The sequence below is a fragment of the Marmota monax genome, unplaced genomic scaffold (genome assembly GCF_021218885.2).
Source record: "Marmota monax isolate L192 unplaced genomic scaffold, Marmota_monax_Labrador192_F-V1.1 WCK01_AAM20220418_F8-fsc00157, whole genome shotgun sequence".
Taxonomy (NCBI): Eukaryota; Metazoa; Chordata; class Mammalia; order Rodentia; family Sciuridae; genus Marmota; species Marmota monax.
Window position 1 is genome coordinate 2061406 of NW_026694573.1, and position 20571 is coordinate 2081976.

General features: G+C 46.9%; 1 protein-coding gene across 2 annotated transcripts in view; it reads right to left on the minus strand.

Annotated features, from left to right (window-relative positions):
- Positions 1–4662, minus strand: part of Hic2 (HIC ZBTB transcriptional repressor 2) — a 35841-nt gene extending 31179 nt beyond the window's left edge. For both annotated transcript variants that reach the window (XM_058571767.1, XM_046421251.2), the window contains exon 1: positions 4574–4662. The gene's annotated coding sequence lies outside the window, so the exon portion shown is untranslated. The remainder of the gene's footprint in view (positions 1–4573) is intronic.
- Between the last annotated feature and the right edge of the window lie 15909 nt (positions 4663–20571).

A 20571-nucleotide genomic window follows, 5' to 3' on the forward strand; every position in this document is an offset into this window, starting at 1 on the left:
AAGACAACAGAATAAGGGAGCTTCAAGGCCACAATATGAGATTAGGGTTAGGACATTCTCCCACCTTAAACGGTCCACAAATGGGCTGATGAAGAAGTCAACAGGGTTCACTCCAGTGTGGGAATGGGAACAGCCCCTTTCCACATGCCAGAGGATGTACCCACCCACCCAGAGGCACTGCTAGGAATGAATCCTGAGGCCCAAAAATGAAATAAGACACCTCTGCATAGCAGCTACATCTATGCCACAGCCAACTGTCCTTCCATCTCCACAACAGGTAAACTCCCACCTAAGTATCCACCTCACCAAACTCTTTCCTAAATTATTCTGGGAATCCCCAGGGGAAAGATGGGGAGACTTGATGGGACAGTCTGCCTTTCTATACACCACATAATCCCTCCTCATCCACACCGACTATGTACTCAGAGGTGAATCACCCTCAAACAGGGAACAAGCACCTACTATGTGCTAACGTTCCACAAGGAACACCAGGGCCCTTTGGCTTAAAGGTACCTGGCAGACCCATCACTTCTCACCTTGGAGGAGGTCTTGGAGGTCAGAAAGACCTCCACTTCCCCTCCCTCTAACCACTGACATTATGAAGAAAAACATGGGAAGTTGGTGAGGAGGGGTTTCATCAAGCCTGGCAGCCTTCCCCAAAGGTCCCAGGGAGCTTCTTAAGTTTAATCTCCCCAACTCATCCAGCCACACCCCTCCCAGGACACTCCCTTCTTATGGGACCTAGAACCAGCTCTTGGCCATCCTTTCCTGATCAGATTCACTGGGGTCGCCACCAGCTTTTCTTGCTTTGCCACTCCTGGCTAACACTAGGCTTAAGGCCCTCCTCACAGGCCTCCCCTAGACCAGGTCTCTAACCCTTAGGGCAAGGCCCTTCCTAGCAGGAAGCAAATTCTGGTGATATCAGCTGGACTCAAACTGGACAGGTTTGTTTGGAAGCCCCTAATGAGGAACCAGAACCTATTCTTGGGAGGGGACTGTTTTCTCTATTCTTTCTTAGCAGGATCCCAGCTCTCTCCCTACACATTTTATGAGCCCTCATAGGCTCTGAAGTGAAAGGCATTTACCCTCCAGTCCTAGAACAAGTTACTTAACCTCCCGGTATCACTTACTGTCATAAAAGGATTCATGCTGAATCAGGAGGATTACAGAAAAAACGCACAAGGGCCCCTATCACCTAGCCTAAAACCTACCAGTGGTAGGCAAGTCTGTGAGCACCAGGAGGCAGAGACCAGCACAATTTAGTCTAGCCATGGGGGCCAAACACCAAATTTGTGCTCAGAAAATGTGGCTGAATGAATAAAATGGTTGCAAAAGAGCCTCACAAGTGTCTAATAGACAGCAGGTACCCTTGGATTGGCTTCTTGACACATTTGTGGATCCACATTTTCAGGCTTTCCTGACCATGTCCCGGCCCATTCTTCATGCTGCCTTTTGAAAACCTAGAGCAATATTCCCTGATTAAAACTGCTCATCTCCAAGCCAACAGCAAACCAGCATGGCATCCAAGGCTCTGCTCTAGCCCACGACGAGCTCCTCCCACCATGCTTCCATGCCACACAGCCCTTATTACCTCATCTTATAATTGTCTGTCTGTCTGTCTTCCCCATGCTGAACTCTGGAGGACAGTAATACATGGATGCAATCTCAAATTGTTCCTATTTTAAATATAGGGCTGCTTAAGTATGGAGAATTAATCACTGTTCAAGGTTGCACTGAAAGTAAAGGTACCTAGAGTAAATGGCAGAGTAAGTCTGGCACTCCATACTTCTTGACAAAGTCCAGTTCCCCTCTCACTAGCCGTGCTCAGCCAGGCTCCAAGGAGCCAGAAGGGAAGGAACCTCATTACTTCCAGAAAGTGAGAGCTGATTCCCATACCAGCAGGAGGGGTCCAGGAGGAAGAGCTCCCATCCTCCTAGTGATTGGGTTCTGAGGGCCGTGGCTCTCAGCACCAGTGGGCAAGATCAGGTATGGGGTGGGGCTGATAGCTGCTCAAGGTCAACAGGCCAAGAAAAAAAGGCAGAGCACAGGTCCCCTGGGTAAACTGAACTTTATTCCTTTCTCACTCTTCTAACTCTCCAGAACTCCCAGCCAGCCCTTCTCCAGAGTCTAGCTGCTGATTAAAAGGCGCTCCCCCCATCCCCTCCCCCTTCCACCCCTCAGATCTAACCTCAACAGACAATAAGAACTCCCAGGAAGGCAGCAGACCCTGCAACTCAATAATGCAAAACCCTGTTGCTCCAAGTCCACAACAGCTGACTTCAAGTGGATCGGAGGCTGTGCTTATTAACAAAATGAGAAATCTGATCTACGGAAAGAAAACACTATGTAAGGATTAATCCAAGACTGAAGCTTATGGAGAAGGCTGGGCTGTTGGCCAAGGCTAGGGAGCGAGGACAGGATCATATCAACCTGTCCCCAGAGCAGGTACCACACAGCTTGACAGGGCGCATCACCTCTGCCCCACCTGCACCTCCTATTCTCCTTAAATCAATTGCAGCAATCATTTCAGTTTTGCTTTAATTAAAAGCCAGGCTCCCTCAGGCTGCTTCTTCCTCTATGCAGAGCCAGCAACCAGAGGGAAATTTTTCTTTTCAGGAATCGCTTGTAAAAACTCAGTGACTAATCTACAAGTCCCAACAACTGGCAGGAAGGCACTGCAGGGAGAAATTCTGGGCACGCAGCAGCACTCAGTCACACTGCCAGAGAAGCTGAGCAACAGGGACTCAAAAACATCCCAAAACTGGCCTATAGGAAACCAGAAACCATAGGAAAGCCAGTCAACCTGGAAGTTCTGACCTCCCCTGTGGCACTCAGGCAGGTGGAGATCCTCCTCCCAGCCTTCTTCTAAGTCTGCCTTGTGGAGCCCAGAGATTTTCAAAATAACCTCAACTACACAGGACAGAAGGTTCATTTACAAGCAGGGCTGCTTATTCTATGGAATCACCCTATACTAAAGGACTCAGTTCAGCACCCCAATATCAGCCTCCCACCTCCTCCCTCGTGTTAAGAGCCCACTAAACGAGCAATCTTACCACATAGCTTTGTCTCTAGAGGCCAGCCTGAGGCTGGCCCATCTGCTTTTTCAGACCACTTCAGCAACCCTGCTCCACTGAGCATACAGTCTTTCCTTGAGCCAGGACTACAAACAGGCCACATGGCCTGTGCTCCTGAAAAATGTCTTCTTGAGGCCCAGGGAGTCCAAACATTGGCAGATGGGAATGGAAGTGAAGAAGCAAAGCCAGGAGCCAGGGAGCAATAATGCTAGATCCAGAAAGGTCTTGGGTTTGGGTGACCCAACACCATCGCTCCATCTGTGGTCCCTGGTGGGTAGTTTCAAGTGCAGCCTAGAAGCTCCTGAGGCCCCTCCACTACTTGCCAGCTCTCCCCCTCTCCCAGGGGCAAGAGGCACAGCAATCCTCACATCAGTCAACAATCCACCACCACAGGATTCCTATGGGCAAGGCTCTGCACCTCCCCTCCCCCCATATATGTCAGAGGGGTGGCCTCCCTGGGTTACCCCTTCTGCTAGTGGGAGGTAAGGGGCTGGGAACATAGCTTTCCAGATGTGTTTGGCAATTCTTACTAGAAAAGACACTGGGGATAGAAGATAGAGGGTAGGAGAAGACAAGGATAAATAACTTCACCACAGCTCAGCCAGTCAGGTTCAGCACTGGGCTCCAGTCCCCAGTCAGTTCCATGCTGTTCTGGGTGGGGCCGCTGGGAGCATTATCTGGCCTCATTCCCTCCTCTCCTTAAGTCACTGCCCCCCAGGGAGAGGCATTTTCTCCCAAACACACACACCCAGGCCTGTGTGAATATGAACCACCTTGGAAGATAAACACAGAGTGACAAGCTGAGGCCCCTTAGCCCCCTCCCTTAGCCAGCCGGTCCCCTCCCTTGCCAGCCGACCCCCTCCCCCAAGCCCATCTCTCTTCCTGCCAAGCGGCTGCCTACAGAAGAGGTCTGGGGGCAGGGCAGCAAGCCCACCAGCCTCAGAGCCTGGCCCTCTGGGAACAGCCCCTCCAGACCCGACCTTGCCCCGGTCCGGGCCGGTCTTACTGAGGGGAAGGGGACAAGAGAAAAAGGAGTGCAGACGGTACTGGACAGCAGTTCTGGAAATTGCAAAATCTTTTAGCTAAGGGCGGCCGTAAGGCAAAGGGCCGTTTGCATAATGGGAACCCGCGCGCCTGTCAGGCAACGTAGCTCGCCCGACGCTGTTCGGATTAGATTGCTAATGAAAAGGCACAAAGAATCGGCGCCCGCTCGCCCGTCGACCCCCGCTCCACAGACCCGCGCCCCAGGCCTGGCGCGGCCCTGGGGGCTTTGTGCCTGGGGACCCCGCCGCCTGCGCCCCGCCAGGCAACCGGGCCACAAAGCCCAGGCTGGCTGAGGGTCTCGCGTGCTCCCGCATCCAGGCCAGGTTGATGCGCGCGCCCTCCCACGCCCGCAGCTCCACGTCGCTCGGGCTCGCGCGCGTCCACGCCCCTCTCCCTGTGGGCGCACCCGGTCCTCGGCCCCCGCCGGCGCCCCCACACTCGCCGCTGTCCCTCACCTCGTGTGCGTCGGCGGCTGCGCTCCGCCCATCAGCCGGCCGGCTCTGTCTGCGGCCCCTCGTCCTGGGCGCCCGGCCCGCGCCGCCCGCGCCCGCCCCGTCCGCCCGCCGCCGGCCCGGCTCGGCTCCCCGCCCAGCGCGCCCCGAGCGCCGCTCACAGCCGCCCGCTCGGCGCCATCTTGGAAGCTTGTGACGTCGGTGCCGCCCGCTCACCCCTGACCCACATCTGAATGGGCGAGCGACGGGGCGGGATCAGGGTGAAGGGACGGGCCCGTTTCGGGGGCGGGGCATGCGGGGCGGGGCGGGGCCAGCAAGCGGTCGGAGGGCTGGGCGGGCAGGGTGGCCGCCGCGCCGCGCTTTGGGGGAGGGGCACGCAGGAGGACCCTAGGTCTGAGACCCGCGACTCCCAACCAGCTCCCGACCCAGGGGCCAGAGCTTGACCTAGGCCTCGCGCCCGAAACACTCAGACCTCACACTCCCTGTAGACAGGGACAGGCTCATGTCTAGCCCCCGAACTCAAGGCTGACCCCCTCTGAGCCTGACCCTGACCCTGACCCCTCAGAGCCCCCAGTCAGGGACCCCTAGCGGTCTATGCCCAATTTCCCCGACCCCTTCGTGCCCCGTGCTTCCCGACCCCCGCTGTGGCCGCGCTCTCAAGACTCAGCCCCCAGGGACTGCAGGCTCCTTGGTCTGGGCTCCAGGGGAGGCCAGGGTCGTTCCGGTCCCGGGAAGAATGGGAGTCCTGGAACACCTGATCCCAGCGCCAATAGGGAACCCCGCTCCTGCACCCCGGCGAGCAGGCCCTACCTGCTCAGAGGGCGCGGAGGTCCTGAGCACGCTTGCTTCAGCCAGCCCCTTCCGGTGACCGCAGCCCCTCGCAGGCCCCAGGGGTTAAACGGCGCGCCCAAGCTGGCTCTCTTGGACCCAAGGCTCATGGGCGTCATTTAAATGGACTTTCAAGGGCTGGGGCTAGCCATGAGCCATGACCACTTCTCTAGGGAGTTACTTAATGGACCTCTCTCTACTCTGAATACCAAACAAAGGAACACACCACTGTTAAGGTCGGAGAAGTCTGAAAGGAGCCGGGAATCTGCTTTATAGGGAAATTGTGACCTAGCTCCAGTCAAGACTGAAACTCAATTCTGTAACCCTTCGCAGAGGCTAATTATGCGACCATTCTTTGCTAATCAGTGTATAAGTTCAATGCAATCCTAACATGACGTTTCTTAGACTAAGCAAAATTGTAAGTTCACCTGGAAGAATAAATAGCCAAATACAGCTTTCATCTCCCCGACCTCTTGGGAACAAAGAAAAAGAAATGAGGGTAGACTTGCCCTATCAGAAATTAAAACAAATTATAAGGACTGAGGATGTTCAGTGGTAGAGCGCTTGCCTAGCATGTTGGAGGCCCTGGGTAAAATCCCCAGTACAGGGGTGGGGGAGATGTAGAGCTACTGCAGTCCATTCAGTGCAGTACCTGCCAAGAAGAAATAGAATAGAATACCTAGAAATGTCCTAGAAATGGTAAGAACACAGTAGATGAAAAAGGAAATATCAAATGTCTGTGTAAAAGGAGATATCAAATGTTCCTGAAGAAGAAAAGGAATATTCCATAAATAGAACTCAGCTGAGGATTCACTGTGTGAAATAACTGGGGGGCGGGGGGGGGGAGGAGCCAACCGATCTTCTAAGCAAAGAAATACAAATTAAATCTACAAGAGGCTGTTTTCTTTAAAAACAAAAATTTGTTTCAAATGATAGCCACCAAGCAAGCAGGGGTCTGTTGGGTAATCACTCACTTATATAGTTGGAAGCATATAAATTGCCTCAAAGTTTCTGGATGCGAATTTAGCAGTATGAGCCAAAAACTTTTTTTTTTAATTGTAGATGGACACAATATGTTTATTTTTATTTATTCCTTTTTATTGATGCTCAGGATCAAACTCAGTGCCTCACATGTGCTAGGCAAGCACTCTACCAGTGGGGTACAACCCCAGCAAGCCCCCCCCAAAATTTTTTAAATGATTATTCTTCCTTGGGCAAGTATTTCTGTCTTTCGTTCTGGAGAAAATAATCACATTTTCAGATCCTGTGCTTGGTTGTATAATCAGATGGTAAGCTTGGACTCCAGTGGCTAATGGCATACCTGAGACTTAATGGACACTCAGTAGTCACTCTTTCATTTGCATTTGGAAATTAATACACAATAATATTATTTCAAGTGTTATTTATAATAATGAAGAACTCATACACAAAGTAACGCTGACAATAGGAAATTGGTTAAATGAGCCACATAACAGAATGTTAAGTAGCCATCACAAATGGTGTTCTTTTACTTAAATTTTAAGTGGAGGTTTCTCATTATGTTACCCAAACTGACCTGGAAGTCCTGGGTTCATTGGATTTTCGTGACTCAGCCTCCTGAATGGCTGGGACAACAGTTGTGCTGCCATGCCTGCCTTTCAATTTTTCTTTTTTTGGACTGGAAATTGAACCCTGGGGCACTTTACCACTAAGCTACATCCCCAATCCTTTTATTTTTTTTTATTTTGAGACAGGGTCATGATAAGTCACTAACGTCTAGCTAATTGAGGCTGGCCTGAAATTTGCAATCCTCCCACCTCAGCCTCCCAAGTATCTAGGATTACAGGTGTGCACTGCTGTACCTGGATAAAAAGAAAAAAATATATTTTTTTAAAAAAAATAGTTCTTGGAGCCAGGTATGCTGGCACACACCTGTTATCCCAGCAACTGGGAGGCTGAGTCAGGAGGATCTTGAGTTCAAAGCCAGCCTCAGCAATGGTGAACTGCTTAGTGATTCAGTGAGACCCTGTCTCTAAATAAAATACAAAATAGGACTAGGGATGTGGCTTAGTGGTTGAGTGTCCCTGATTTCAATTCCCAATACCAAAAAAAAAAAATAGTTCTTGATTTTATATATATATATATATATATATATATATATATATATATATACTCTTACCTTTTACTACTAGAGTAGTTTACTACAAGTAGAATCTATGGGTTAAATGATATGGGAATTTTCAATATTTTTAAATAATTTTTTAAAACATTTTTTAGTTGTAGCTGGACACAATACCTTTATTTTATTTTCATGTGGTGCTGAGGATCAAACCCAGTGCTTCACGTATGCTAGACGAGTGCTCTGCCTCGTCTAGCATAACCCCAGCCCTCAGTCATTATTGTTGTGTGCTTGTGTTGCTGGGGACTGAACCCATGGGTTTGCATATGTTGGGCAAATGCTCTAATGCTGAGCTACATGCCAAGCCCTGGAATTTTCTATTTTAATGGACCCTACCAGATATAAATTCCCAAAATGATGTATCAATTCAATTCTTATAGGTAAACTTTTTTCCTCCTCCTTTAGCTTTTCTGGACATTCTGAGATATCCATGCTTAGTACATATTCTTTTTTTCTTTTCTTTTTTTTTTTTTTTTTTTTTTGGTACTGGGGATTGAACCCCAGGGACACTTTACCACTGAGTAGCATCACCAGCCCTTTTTTTTTTTTCTTTCTTTCTTTCTTTCTTTTTTTTTTTTTTTTTTGAGACAAGACCTGTCTAAATTGCTAAGGCTGGCCTCAGCTTCCAAGCCGCTGGGATTACAGGTATGCACCATGGCACCCAACTTACATATTCCTTTTAAATCAGAAAAAAAGAACAACATGTAAATTAATATAGCCATATGGAAAAGAGTATATAAATTCCTGAAAATACATAAATAAAGCTAGTGTGTAGTGATGCACACCTGTAGTCCCAGGTACTCAGGAGACTGAAAAAGGAGGATCACAAATTGCAGCCCAGCCTGGACAATGAAGCAGGACCCTGTCTCAAAATTAAAAATAGGGGCTGGGGTTGTGCGCTCAGCAGTAGCGCACTTGCCTAGCATGTGTGTGAGACACTGGGTTTGATTCTCAGCACCGCATATAAACAAATAAAATAAAAGTCTATCAATAAAAAAAAAAGTCTATCAATAACTAAAAAATTGGGGCTGGGGATGTGGCTCAAGCAGTAGCGCGCTCGCCTGGCATGCGTGCGGCCCGGGTTCGATCCTCAGCACCACATACAAACAAAGATGTTGTGTCCGCCGAAAACTAAAAAATAAAATAAATATTAAAAAATTCTCTCTCTCTCTCTGTCTTTAAAAAACAAATAAAATAACTAAAAATTTTTTTTTAAATTAAAAATAAAGGACTAGGGGCTGGGGTTGAGTGCTCACCTGACACACATGAAGCACTGGGTTTGAACCTCAACACCACATAAAAATGAAGTGGGGATATTTTGTCCACCTACAACTAAAAAATAAATAAATAAAAAAGGATTAGGGATGTAGCTCTTTGGTAGAGCACTTGCCTTGCATTTGCAAGGCCCTAGGTTCAATCTCTAGTAACACACACACACACACACACACACACATTTTCTCACAAAGAAAGTCCCATGCCTCTCAAGTTTCCACACCCCAAGCTCAAGCCACTTTGGAAAACTCTGTTCCTTAAATATGCAATAAAGTTTTCTCTCAACTCTGGCATTCGAACCCAGCTCCTCCTACCTGGGTCATCCTCCTCCCCACCTCTACCTGGTAAACTCCTTCTTAGCTCAGATACCACATCCTACGGGAAATCTACTTTGATCCCAAGCTACTCATCCTCAGACTGTCCTGATATTGAGTCTACTCTTATAGACTCAGTACCTGACTCATACCTGGCACCAAGTAGGTGATCAATTAAAAGTCAAATGAGCCAGGCTTGTGCCTATAATCCCACTGGCTTGAGAGGCTGAGGCAGGAGGATCATGAGTTCAAAGCCAGCCTCAGCAAAAAACTTAGCAAGGCCCTAAGCAACTCAGCAAGCCCCTGTCTCAAAATAAAATATAAAGGGCTGGGGATGTGACTCAGTGGTAAAGCGCCCCTGGGTTCAATCCCTGCTACCAGGAAAAAAAATGTCAAATGAAGGACTGAAATTAATAAATTTCCCCCAACGCCCCCTTTCCCCTCCTGTCTCAATACACCTCACCTCCTGTTCCTAAAGCCATTTATTTATTTATTTATTTTTAAATACTTATTTATTTAGTTAGTTATTGGCAGACACAACATCTTTGTTTGTATGTGGTGCTGAGGATTGAACCCGGGCCGCACGCATGACAGGCGAGCACGCTACCACTTGAGCCACATCCCCAGCCCTTTAAAGCCATTTAAATTCATTCACTTGTGTCATAAAAAATATGATGCTGTGGGTGGTATACATGGGTGGGTAGAGTGGTACTATAGAAGCCTGGCACTCAGGGTTGGGGGGTAAAGCTTAGTAGCAGATTGTTTGCTTACAAGGCATAAGGCCTTAAGTTCAATCCTCAGCACTGGGAAAAAATAAAGAAAGAAATGGCTGGGGATATAGCTCAGTTGGTAGAGTGCTTGCTTTGCATTAAGGCCCTGGGTTAGATCCCCAGCACGGGGGAGGGGGCGGGGTGGTAAGTAAAAGAAATCTGGCCTTCTGGTCACCCACCTGCATAGCAGAAAGAGAGACCCACCTAAATTCTGGTGGTTAATTTGGGCTCCCAATATTAAGTTCTCATTCTATACACGGCAAAGCACTTTATACATATGGACTTACTATCCTTCATTACCTCTAGGAAAGGGATGCACTCTAGTGATCTATTTTATGGATGAGAAAACTGAAGGTCAAAGAGGTTTAGTTGCTTGCCTGTGACCTGCCCAAGGAGTTTGAACTCCAGCCCTTCCGACTGACAGGAGCTGGGTTCTCCCCAGCCTCTTCCCCTCCCCCCAGGGGTGGTACTATGGTGTTCTACCACAGAGCTCATCCCTAGTCCTTTTTTTTTTTTCCCCACCACTCAGTACTGAGGCTTGAACCCAGGGGCACTTAACCACTGAGCCACATTCCCAACCATATATATTTTTATTTTGGGACAGTGTCCTACTAGATTGATCAGGGTCTTGCTAAATTGTGGAGGGACAATTAAATTTAACTTCTTATCTTCTGCCTCTCAGCCTCCCAAGCCACTGCTGATGTCAGGTAAGGGCCATTGTGCCAGACTCTAGCTGCTCTTTCTAAAGAAGTTCCTTTTTACTTTCCACACTGTCTTCTGATTTCCACACCAACCCCACATGGTCATGATCTTATCGATGTATGTGCTTTCTTGCTGACTCTTTCTCATCCTCACTAGAATGTGAGCTCTGTGTAAATCAGGACAGTTCACTACTTGTTCACCACTGTAGCCTGTGTCTGGCCATCCAAGGTCAATAATGCTTTGGTGTTCTTGTAAATTAAAGATGAGACAAAGGCCAAACACAAATAGGAGGCAGAGGGCTGCCTGGGAGAACCATATTCAAAGTTCTAAAGAGAGAGAAGGCTTTAGGAGGTACCCAGAGGTTGTTGGCCAGAGCTGGTGACATGGAATGTGGCATAGGACCATGAGGTGTGATGAGAAACAAGAAATGGGGAATGTTGTCAGTTCAGGGCAATATCTGAGGTTTTTGTCCCAGAGGCCTGAGAATACTGCTAAAGAGTTCTAAGTAGGTGGGGCAAGAACAATTTTGCAGTGCAGGTGTGTACAGGAACCCAGTCCACCAGTAACCCAGGGAAGGTGGCAGGGAACACAAGCCAGTTCTAGAATCCCAGCTGAAGGTTGGACAGTGGCATGATTACTAGGGTGTATTCTTTGCCTATATTCCCAGCTACTCAGGAAACTGAGGCAAAAAGATCCCTTGAGTCCAGGAGTTCAAAGCCAGTCTAGGCAACATAGGGAGGCCCTATCAAAAATAAATGGGCAGATGGGGGTCAGTGATTAAGCACTCCTGGGTTTAATCCCCAATACCACAAAAGAGAGAGAGAGAGAGAGAGAGAGAGAGAGAGAGAGAGAGAGAGAGAGAGAGAGAAAGAAAGAAAGAAAGAAAAGGAATAAAGAAAGCTGGGGCAGAAAACCCACAGGAGGAAGAAGGATGTGAAGGGTAGTGTCGAGAGAGGGCTTTTCACATTTAACTCAATGTTCTGTGTTACTGGAATTGTTATTCTGTTTTACTTTCATTATTTATTTATTTAGTACCAGGGGTTGAATCTAGGGACACTTAACCACTGAGCCACATTCCCAGTCCTTTTTTTAATTTTTTTATTTTTGTGACAGGGTCTCACTAATTTGCTTAGGGTCTCACTATGTTGCTGAGGCTGAGTTTGAACTTGGGATCCTCCTGCCTTAGCCTCCCCAGGGATTGCAGGCATGCACCACCACACCCAGCTCTTAAATTTTTTTATTGATTTATTTTTTATAGATGGTGTCTTGATATGCTCCCCAGGCTGGCCCTAAACTCCTGGACTCAAGAGAGTTTTTTTTTTTTTTCCTCCTTGTAGTACTGGGGATTGAACTCAGGACCTCATGAATTCTATGAGTTCAAATATGGTAGACAAGCCCTTTACATTGAGCTACACCCTCAGCCCTTTTATTTACTTATTTTAATTTCAAGGCAGGGTCTAAGTAAGTTGCCCAGGCTTACCTCAAAACTTTCAATCTTCTTGCCCCAATCTCCCAAATAGCTGGGATTATGGGTATGTGTTCCACCATGCCCAGGTTATTTTTTTTTTAGAAAAATAATTGTGATATTTATTAATTTTTAATTTTTTTTTTTTTTTTGGTATTGGGGATTGAACCCAGGGGCACTTTACCACTTAGCTACATCCGCAGCCCTTTTTTATTTTACTTTGAGACAGGATCTCATTAATTTCTGAGGGTCTCAATTGCTGAGGCTGGCCTTGAAATTGTGATCCTCCGATCTCAGCCTCCCAAGTCTCTGAAATTACAGGTGTACACCAACGCACCCATCAATAATTGTGAAAATCTCAGTGAAGGCCCCCTCATCCGTGTCCTCCAGGTCCTGGATCTCCTGCCTCCATCATTATACTTGCAGAGTCTGTTCTGGAATCCTTCTGCAGGATTCTGTGGTCCCTCTTTCCTGACCAGAGCCTGGCCCAGGTGAAAGGATGGATGAAAGAGGGGAGTCAGCTTTTTCTCTAAGATAGAAAAGTGGAGTAAAACCGGGCTGGGGATGTGGCTCAAGCAGTAACGCGCTCGCCTAGCATGCTCCGGGTGCTGGGTTCGATCCTCAGCACCACATAAAATAAAATAAAGATGTTGTATCCACCAAAAACTGAAAAATAAAATATTAAAAAATTCCCTCTCTCTAAAAAAAGAAAAAAAAAAAAAGACTGGCAAACCTTTGTTTATGGGTGAAGCTCATGGGAAAGTGGATGAGAATGCAAATCCTGGCCATAACAATGACCAAGCAACTACCCTAATACTAGAACTCATTGGGCCCCAACTGTAAAGTAGGACTTAAAACCATATGTACTTCACCAGTTTGTGTGACTATTAGGTAATTAACATAGATGGAGCAGGAAGAAGCTCAGCAGGACCTCAGTAAAGGGAGAAGTTGGGGAGAAAGAGGCAGAGGGTACCCAAGATAAAAAGTGGGGTCAAGATTAGAGGATGCTCAATTTCCCTTGTAAGGTTCCTCTCCAGCAGTTGGGGAAGGCCAAGAGTAGACCCCTTTTCAATCTTGGCTAAGGAACAGAGTCCTGAGGATACCAGTAATCTCCAGGTAACTCTGACTTTGCTCCCCAGGGGGATGGGAGTTAACCAAGGTCTCCTAGAGGGATTCTAGTTTTCCAGTTTTCTTTGGGAAATCTTTCCCCATTACCAGGGTCCAGTGGGGCCTCATGTGACAGTGGGGGAAGGGGCTATCTCCCTCATGGCCAGAGCACCAGGAAGCCCCTGGGGCGGGGTGGAGGGGTTGGGACAGCAGGCTCTGGTCACCATCACTGGGAGCTGGGTGAGGCAGCCCTTATCTTGCTTGACCTGGTGGAGGCTGACCACTCCCTCCCTCCTTCTGGAAAATGTGGCCCTCTGCTCTTTCTGAGACCTCTTCTCCTTGAATCCCAGGGGTCCTGGGGTGGACCTTCAGTGACCAGATCTATCCTTGACCATCTTGGGGTGCTTTGGCTGGCCCTAGCCCCAAGGTGCCTCCCAAGACACCACCACCTGGAGTCTTCAGGCATCTCTGACTCAGCAGGTCTGTACCTATCCCCCCCACCCCCGCCAGCGTGGCTCTGCAGAACACCCTGTTGCCCAAGCCCTAACTGCTGGCCACTCCCTAGCACCTCCCCCCACCAGCCTTACTGATTTGAATTCCTGACTCTCCCTCCCTCTGGCCTCCTCCCTAGACTCAGGCCCTCCCTCAGGGTGAGGGAAGGAATCCTCCAGATAAGGACATGGGGGCAAACACACACACACACACACACACACACACACGTACACACATATACCTGAATTCAGACACGGGGCTCTGCCACCAACTTGTTGTATGACCTTGACAAGTGACCTCCTTCTCAGAACTTGAGTTTCCCCATCTATAAAAGGGGGGCAGAATGGCACTCTGGATAGGACTACTCTTAGCAGGACAGGAGCACAAGGTGAGGTTCTCAGCAGAGGTCAGTTCTTAAAGGGAACCATGGCAACTAAAAACCCCAAGCCAACTCTTTCTTGGGGTAGTCTTGGTGATAAGCGGGTTGGTGTCTTTCCTAAGTTAGGAAAGGGTTAGTGCATACACCACGATGTCTGTTCCATGCCATATCCAGATATCTACTTGAGGGAGCAGGCAGAGTAAGACAATCTTATGGGGAAGGTGGTGGAGTAAATGAGTAATTCCAGGGTGCAGGATCACACCTGGGGGCTGTCCAAGCATGTGGGAGGGGCAGCTATGTGGAGGAAGGGAGGAGTAGATGAAGACAGCTTCCTGAAAGAGGTGATAGAAGGCACTTTTGAAGGGCAACTTGGAGTGATCCCCTGAAGGGACAGGAGAACTGGGAAGCTAATTTTAGGGAAGAGGAAACAGGCTGAGACTCAAGCAATGGAGGAACTGCCAGGGTCACTCAGGAGTGAAGGGCCAGGATTTAATGGCACCCCCACTCTGTTTTCTGTCTGAGCAGGAGGTATCTAACTTTCTGGAAGGCATATTATATCTGGAGCACCTTAATTAGTGGGTCCCTAAGACTGAGAGGTTAAGGGCTAGGGGTGTAGCTCAGTGTTAGAGCACTTACCTTGCATGCTCCAGGCCCAAGTGTGATCCCCACTGGAGAGTGGAGGAGGAGATCCCATCAAGCAGGTACAGCCAGGCCCAACAGGAGGGTTTACCTAGGATTCCAGGGAATCCTATGAGAAATGGGGCACATGAGCCTGAAGGTCTGTATCAGAGGCCAAGGTTTTATGGGAAAAGCAGGCAGACCCATAGGGAGGGAATACTTGGTAGGTCCTCAAAACACAAGGCATTCTCTGTTGGGGAAGAGACCCACTGCTGATCTCACCAACCATCTGGAACAGGATAGGTGGGACTGAGCCTAGAAGTTGGATGAACCTGTGGGGGTGTCAGCAGTGCCATAGTGGCCCCAGGAACCCTTTATGCCCAGGATCCTGGAGCTGGCTCCACCTGGCTATAGCCTTGGTTTCACAAGACAGTTGGCCCAGTGTGTTCTCCCTTCCCTGGAATACCTGAGTCACTACAAACCCCCCTTAGCCTTCTCCAAATCTAACCTCTATGGGAGTGAGTCAGGAAGAGAATGATGTGGCCAAAGGTGGATGTAGTTCAATGGTAGAGCATGTACAAGGCCACCAGAGGTGTCTCTGAGCCTTAATTTTTTTGGTACGGCGATCAAATGCAATGCATGCTAAGCATATACTCTTCCACTGAGCTATGCCCCCAGCCCCTCTGAACTCTCCCTTTTAAAATTGTGACCTTCATATTGTGTTCTTGAGACATCTTTTCCAGATCTGGAACAATGACTTTAAAATGGATCAGTTAGGGGCTAGGACTGTAGCTCAGTGGTAGAGTGCTTGCCTGGCATGTGGGAGGCATGGGGTTTGATCCTCGGCACCACATAAAAATTAATAAAATAAAGGTCCATCAACAACTAAAAAAAAAATTAAAAAATAATAAATAAATGAATAAAAATTTTTAAAAATGGATCAGTTAGTCTTCCATTTCGAAAATACACAGTAGCATAGGGTGGGAGGGGGCAAGTCATGTGCAAGTGACCGGGAATAAATGGGCTACAGGCCCCTGGGCAGAGATGGATGGGGCCTCAGTCTCAGTATTCCTCTTCAAAACCCCCCCCAGTGCCCACTGGATAGGCTCCTCTGCCCTCTGACCAGTCAAGCTTCCTATTGCCCTCAGTCCCCTCCTGGGTAGAAGTGGAGTGGACAGGCTTAGGATCTCTAGATCACATGTTTGGCCAGGGAAGGAGCCCAGTGCTGGTGATAGTCAAGCACTTACTTCCTTCCTGACCCACCCCTGTCTTCCAGTAACCTGCTTAACTTGTTAGATATGTGTGGCCTTTCCTTGCTTTTGCTCAAAGTCTTCAGGTTTTGGGGAACTTCAGAGTACCAAGGTGAGCCTAGAACCATGTTCACCTGTCCCAGTCCCACTCCTGTGCCCTCGACAGCTTTCTTGGTCTTAGTATGGGGTCCTTAACCTCAGACAAAGTCCTCTATATACATGATCTGTTAAAAATAAACTTAACCCTACCATAGATGAGGAAAAGGAGACTTAGAGAGGTCTCCTAGTTGTCGCATGCAGGCTGGAATTTAGACCCAAGTACTGGGTTCCCGAACCCAATTGCTCCATAGCTTCAAGACCCTGCCTTTCCTAGCTTTTTACTTTATTCATTTACCAAAAATTCCCATGGTCTCTGGGATTTAGGATTTCAGGTTGCAATGCTGTGTGAAGACTAATCCTGGTTCCTGGTCCTCTGGAAAGATGGCTCCCATCAGTTTCTGAGGCACTCCCTAAAGTGCTCTGGGGAGTTAGGAGGGAACAAACAAGGCTGAGTGGGACTTGAATTCTAGGCCTACAGCGTCAAAAAGATATTTTCTGCTTTCTGTCATCGAAGGTCTAAGCTGGCAAGTGTGGCCCAGGCAGCTCTGCCCTGTGATAGCACACAGACAATAGGAAAACCTAGGTAAACTGCCAGGTGTGGATGAGGGCTACAGAGGGAAAATCAAACAAGGTAAGGGTGGGAATGAGAGGTGGGGTTGCTACTTCACAGCTGTTGGAAAAAAACTGAGTGATTTGGAGCAATGGGTCATGGAAATTCATAAAATTAAGTAAAAATCTGGCTGGAGTATACTTAGAAAGTCTGAGACCCTGGATTCAATACCCAGGACCAAAAAAAAAAAAAAAAAAAAAAAAAATAAGGTGAGCACAGGCCCTAGATTCATTCTACAGTAATGAAAATAAATAAGTAAAAACTAATGGAGGGCTAGGGTTGTAACTCAGTGGCAGAGGGTTTGCCTAGCCTAGCATGTGTGAGGCACTAGGTTCAAGTCTCAGCACTACATATAAATAAATAAAAAATAAAGGCCTGTTGACAACTAAATAAAATTAAAAAAAAAAGTAAGAGAACAACATGGATAGCATGGTCCTCACTGGATTGAATTTGTGATTCTTTGGGATGAATATCCTTGTCTTTAATTCTTTGTTTTTCCCCAGTGCTGGAGATTGAACGCAAGTTCTTCACCACTGAGCTGTATCTCCAGGCCCCTTGTTCTAAATTTTTTTTTTGTGTGTGTGTGTGTGTGTATGTACTGGGGATGAGCTACATCCCAGCCCTATCAATTAATTACTTAATTAATTTGGTACAGGGATTAAACTCAGGGGTGCTTAACCACTAAGCCATATCCCCAGCCCTTTACTGTATTTTATTTAGAGGCAGGGTATCACTGAGTTGCTTAGGGCCTCACTAAATTGCTGAGGCTGGCTTTGAACTTATGATCCTCCTGCCTCAGCCTCCAGAGCCTCTGAGATTACATGTGCCACCACACCTGAATCCTTTGTTCTTAATTCTGAAACTATGTGAATTACAATTTCTATTCTCTTCTTAAACTGTCATTGCTATTCCACCCACAATGAGAATCATGTTTGTATCCAACCCTCAGTCAGTGAACAAACTGCACATCCCCCAGGGTGTCCTCTCCTGCAGATTCAGTTCTCATGTTGCTCCTTGTCCTTAGACACCTAGAGGTTATAGGCTCACCAGGGATCTGGTGATTCAAAACATTGTGAAGAAGAGCCGGGTGTGGGGGCCCACACCTGTAATCCCAGCAATTTTGGAGGCTGAGGCAGGAGGATTCTGAATTCAAAGCCAGCCTCAGCAATTTAGCAAGGCCCTGATCAGCTTTGGGAGACACTGTCTTAAAATAAAAAATAAAAAGGGCTGGGGATGTGGCTCAGTGGTTAACTATCCCTGGGTTCAATCTCCGGTACCAAAACAAACAAACAAAAAAAGAAAGATTGTAAAGAAGAGATATTTGCTGGGCTGGGCAGAGCAAATCTATAATCCCAGCCATCTGGGAGGCTGAGGCAGGAGGATCCCAAATTTGAGGCCAGTTTCAGCATTTAGATAGGCCCTAAGCAACTTCATGAGGCATTGTCTCAAAAATAAATAAATAAATAAATAAATAAAACGGCTTGGGATATGGCTTAGGTTTTTTTTTTTTTTTTTTTTTTAATATTTTTAGTTTTAGGTGGACACAATACCTTTTATTTTTTTAATTTTTGGTACTGGGGATTGAACTCAGGTACAGTCAACCACTGAGCCACACCCACAGAACTATCTTGTATTTTATTTAGAGACAAGGTCTCACTGAGTTACTTAGTGCCTCATTTTTGTTGAAGCTGGTTTTGATCTTGTGATCCTCCTGCCTCAGGCTCTCCAGCCGCTGTGCTTACAGGCAGGCATACACTACTGCCCCTGGCTGAACCTTTATTTTATTTATTTATTTATTTTATGTGGTCCTAAGGATTGAACCCAGTGCCTCATACGTGCCAGGCAAGTGCTCTACCGCTGAGTCACAACCCCAGCCCTCAGTGTTTCTGTAAATGCTTCTGGGTTCAATCCCCAGTACCCCCAAAAATGTATTAATATTTCTGGCAGCATTATTCACAAGAGCAAAGTAACTTTGCACTGTACATCAACAGATGAATAAATAAGCAAGAGATGGTAGGGATTGGATTTGTGCTTTAGTAGCAAGAGTGCTTGCCTAGTTGGGCATGGTGGTGCACATCTGTGATCCCAGAGGCTCAGGAGGCTGAGGCAGGAGGATAACAAGTTCAAAGCTAGCTTCAGCAAAAGCAAGTTGCTAAGCAATTCAATGAGACTCTGTCTCTAAATAAAATACAAGATGGGGCTGGTGATGTGGCCCAGTGGTTGAGTGCCCCTGAGTTCAATCCCTGGGTGTTAAAAAAACACCAAAAAAAAAAAAAAAAAAGAGTGCTTGCCTAATATGCATGAGGCCTTGGGTTCAATTCCCAGCACTGCAAAAATAAATAGAAAATGAAAATAATTAAAAATAAATAAATAAAGCTGGGTATGGTAGCACACACACTTGTAATCTCCCCAACACTGGAGGCTAAGGCAGGAGTATCCTAAATTCAACCTCAGCAATTTAATAAGTCCTGTCTCAAAATGAAAAATAAGAAGGACTGAGGATATAGCTCATGGCAAAGTGCCCCTGGGTTCAATCCCCAGTACCCCCCCCCAAAAAAAAAGGTGGTATATGCATATTGGAATATTATTCAGCCTTTAAAAGGAAGAAAATTCTGACACCCACTACCACATGGATGAAACTTAAGGACATTAGGCTCAGTGAAATAAGCCAATCATAAAATGACAAACGCTGTATGAGTTCTTTCATTTGAGGTACTTAGAGTAGTCAAATTCATAGAGACAGAAAAGAGTAGTGGGAGTAGAGTAGGCCAGTGGTAAAGCATGTACAGAGTCCTAGATTTAATCCTAATCATCAGAAAGAAGTAAAATGCCCTTTTAGTTCCTCATGTCCAACAATGCTCTCAGTCAGAGAAAGGACACTGCATTTCTCAACGTAGCCTCAAATGATTGGAAGCACCCTGGGGCACAATAATTGGTGCCACCAGCTGTTTCCATGTCAAGTTAGTGGTTGCCAGGAGCTGGGGTGGGGGATGGGGCGTTACTGTTTAGTGGATACAGTTTCTGTTTGCAAGATGAAAAGAGTTCTGGAGATCTTTTGCACAACAACATGAATGTACTTAACACTACTAAATTACACTTAAAAAGGGTTATGGTTGGGGTTGGGATTGTGGCTCAGCGGAGGAGTGCTCCCCTAGCATGCCCGGGGCCCTTGGTTCGAATCTCAGCACCATATAAAAATAAATGAATGGAATAAAGGTATTGTGTCCAATTACAACTAAAAATAAATATTAAAAAATAAAAAAGGTTATGGCCTGGAGATGGAGTTCTGTGGTAGAATGCTTGCCAAGAATGCAGAGAGGTCCTGGCTTTGATCCTCTTGAAATGGAGAATTTTTTTCTTTTCTTTTTTTTTTCTTTGACAGTGCTGGGGTCCAGACTCAGTCTCTGCATATGTTAGGCAAGTGCTGAACAATAGCACCAGCCTATGATGGCTAAAAAAAAAAGTTTTTTTTTGTACTGTGGATTGAACCCAGGGGGCTTTTACCACTAGTAACATCCCTAGCCCTTTTTATTTTTATTTTTTTATTTTTAATGTTTATTTTTTAGTTTTTAGGTGAACACAATATCTTTATTTTTATGTGGTGCTGAGGATCGAACCCAGTGCCTCACACATGCCAGGCGAGCACGCTACCACTTGAGCCACATCCCAAGCCCCCCTTTTTATTTTTGAGACAGGGTCTCACTAAGTTGCTTAGGACCTCACTAAGTTGCTAAGGTTGATCTTGAGCTTGCAATCCTCCTGCCTTAGCCTCCTGAGTTTCTGGGATTACAGGTATTCGCCACCATGCCCAGCCGATGGTAAATTTTGTTAAAAACAATTGTGAAAGATGTTGCTTTCAGCTGTGATAATTGGCCTAAAAGGAGGAAAGGTGATGGGTGCCTTCAAGGGCTGATGGTGAAGTCCAGTGTGGTGAGCT